Source organism: Branchiostoma floridae, chromosome 10 (genome assembly GCF_000003815.2).
Source record: "Branchiostoma floridae strain S238N-H82 chromosome 10, Bfl_VNyyK, whole genome shotgun sequence".
In the NCBI taxonomy this organism is placed as follows: Eukaryota; Metazoa; Chordata; class Leptocardii; order Amphioxiformes; family Branchiostomatidae; genus Branchiostoma; species Branchiostoma floridae.
The window spans coordinates 5627280-5630693 of record NC_049988.1 but is presented as its reverse complement, the minus strand read 5'-3'; positions in this window follow the sequence as shown (position 1 = coordinate 5630693).

Below are 3414 nucleotides of genomic sequence, written 5' to 3'. Positions count from 1 at the left end.
TAAACTCTTGATTTATTATACACTCAAAGCAAGGAAACTTTCAGGAATTGGGTTTACAAGGAAAGAAAGAAGTTCCATAGCACGAGACTACCGAGGAAACTGCTCAAGTAATGGCCACTCGTCAGGAAACCTGCATGGTATCCTGTGGGATGCCAAGAAATAGAACATACAATGGCATTAATTCCAAAATGACAATAATGGATGTCATGTATACTATAGGGACCCACTAATGCCCAACAGTGAAACGTAAAAATATATTAAAGAAGACAATAGGAGCTGATAATAATAATAATAATAACAATAGTTAAATTATAATAATGATGATGATAATAATAACAATTTTTCTCGTGTCATAAGTACAGTCTTCCGCTGCAGTAAACAAACAGAGCTTCTTTGGTGCATGGTTCAGGCAGAATGGGGTAGACAAGAAGGTGTTTCATGGTCTGCTCCTATCCGAAGTCACAAGCAGTCTGTCCATCTTGGCTTAGCCCTCACTTTTCCATAAGGGTCTTGTATCTACATATTGTATCTTGCTGTGTTTTGACCGATAAAGCCCGATAAAAACGACTAAAAACGTTAAAAAACAGCCGCAGCCTAACCTCCGCTTGGAGAGTAGATGCGGACGGCACATTTGAAAGACACATTTGAAGAGGGTTAGCTGAATCGTCATTAAATATAAAGTTATGAAATAAAGTTAGAGAAAAATGTAGACTCTCTTCTGGATTGAATTTTCAAAAACCAGAAGTTACCATGGAAAGGCCAATCAGACATTGGTCCGATCTCAAGTTGTCCTCAATTACAACATTGTTGATTAGAGAGGTTAATGAAAAATATACCAAAAAGGAGTCAATACGACACGCCTCCTTGTGTAATGTATCGTTGTTGGATTTCAACTTCTGTATATGTCAATTAAATCTAGGTTCGCACATAATAAATTTATAGCTTTACAACATTTATGATGGTTGTTTGTCGTCTGGCGTCCAGCTCTATCAACATTAGGATTTAAAACAGCGTTTAAGTTCTCTACTACAATGATATGCAATACGGTAAATGTAGTTTCTAGATAAACAAAGATCAAGGGATCGTCTGTATTGGAAGCATACATATTTGCTAAACAAAATCGAAATTAATTGACGGTTATGTCAAGTACGCTCCATCGACCAATCCCATAACTAAGAGTATTATGAATAGTGTAAGACAGGTGTTTCTTGAATAGTATCATCAAGCCGCTACCATTACTTAAACCATGATTAAATGTAATGGAATTATCCCAGTCCAGCTGCCATTTCTCTTTTGGTACTGAATGTGTCCCTTGTAGGCAGCAAATATCGTATGATTTATTTTTCAGCCAGGTAAATATCTGATTACGCTTCCCACGGTCGCGTAAACCTAAATGCAGTTATAGCTACAAATACTAAGTTTTGGAGAAACCATAAGAGGGGTAAAAGAATGCATTAATAAAATATTGTCTAAAATAAAAGGCGACAGTAGATAGGTAAAGGATGGATAGAATTATTAAGGATTTGAAATTTATTATGTATGGATATTTCATGACGCGATTGGTTGCACTAAAAAGGCGCTCCATTCAGGTATATAATCATAATTGGATGTATATATAGAATACAACACGGTGTATTCCGCATCACCCAGTGTCAGCCCGACCGCGGGTCGGATCGCCCGACGGCCGAAGTCCGGAGGGTGATCCGACCCGCGGGAGGGCTGAGACCGAGGATGATGCGGAATACACCGTGCTGCATTTTATTGATGTCATACCCACCTAAGAAAACCCATGTTTTGATGCGAAATGCGCCAGAAGTTGAACAAATTTGGTGCCCTCGAACCAAAAGTGTTGCAACAGCAATGTTCCAACGTCCGAATCAGGTATTCGAATTGGCAACCGAGCCGTATTCGGCCCGCTCGAAACAGTATCCTATTTGTCCTGGTCATCTATCCGCCCTCCGTTATAAAGTAATGGGGAATCGTCGTCTGGAGCCTAAAGTCACCTATGCGCTGAGACGACCGCCTACAAGCGGGCATCTAATTCCACGCAAAGCAGAAAAAACTTACCGAGGGCTGGGCGGGTGGGCCGCTTCAGGCTCCAGACGTGGTCGGAGGGCGGCCTGATGAGTGACGGTGTCCCCTAATCTACATACTTATACAATGGAGGGATCACGTGTCTAACATCCGGGCGAATAGGCGACCAGAATAAATAGTATCCTATTTGTCCTGGTCATTTACCCGCCCTCCGTTATAAAGTGATGGGGAATCGTCGTCTTCCGCCTTTGCCCTCTCTGGCTTCAGAGCCTTTCCTTCCTGTCACCTAATGTCTTCCTCCGATGACACTCTCCTATGATATCGTCTCGCTCCTTTTCCTGTTCACTCTTCCAAATCATCTCCCATCTTGTCCCTCTCAACAACTTCCCATCCTTATCTTCGCTCTTTCACCTTTCCTCTCCCCTTACTCATCTTATCCCTTTCTCATTCCTCTCGACTTGTCCCCCTCCCTTCATCTTGCCCTTCTCTGGACTTTATCACTACGTAACGCCACACATTCCTAAGTATTCACTCTCGTGTTCCCAACACTAACCTACCCACTCTAATCTTACAACGCGCTCAGTCCATGAAGAGGAACCAGACATAAGAAAAACCGTGCTCTGTACTGCCTCTGGTAAATCAGCACTGTGCGATACAAAATCATTTGTGCACAAACGCACAACATGCTGCTCACTTCTGTCCTCACAGCCCGTTTCCCGCGCACACTCCTTAGCCAGGCCTCAGTCCGGCCCAGGTCCTTACGCACTTCCGCTTAACAAATCATCCAGCCTTCCGCGGAAACCCATCGCACTGGATTAAGTCACAAAAGTAGATAAAACGTACAAGACTTCTCGGATCGTCCAGCTTTCCGCGGAACCCCTTCGCACTGGATGTCGTCACAGTGTGTCACGAAAAAACGTGTAAAAATTTTTTTTTTTTTTGATCGCCCAGCTTTCCGCGGAAACTCTTCGCGCTGGATAATGCCACACAGGCTAAAACAGCTGCATACTTTCCGAATCATTCAGCTTTCCGCGGCACCCCGTCGCACTGAATGATATTCCACCGTACTGAGAAAGGATACACCGTCCTACACCTTCTCGGATCCCCACACTGGGATAACGTTAGAAACAAACGGGTGACTCGACGTGTTATTCACAAGGACGTCAGGCTAACACAGGGTTACTCGAATAATTCCGAACAATCCAGCATTCCGCGGCACCCCATCGCACTGGAAAGCGAATTTCACAAATTAAGAAAGGAGGGGGGAAAACCTGCCTAACAAAGGAAACCAAAAGACTCACAGTCCGTTCCTTGGGCTGCCGGTGAAGTTGGATGAACTGGCGGGCTGGGCGGTGTTGGGGACCGGAACGCCAGCCGGGC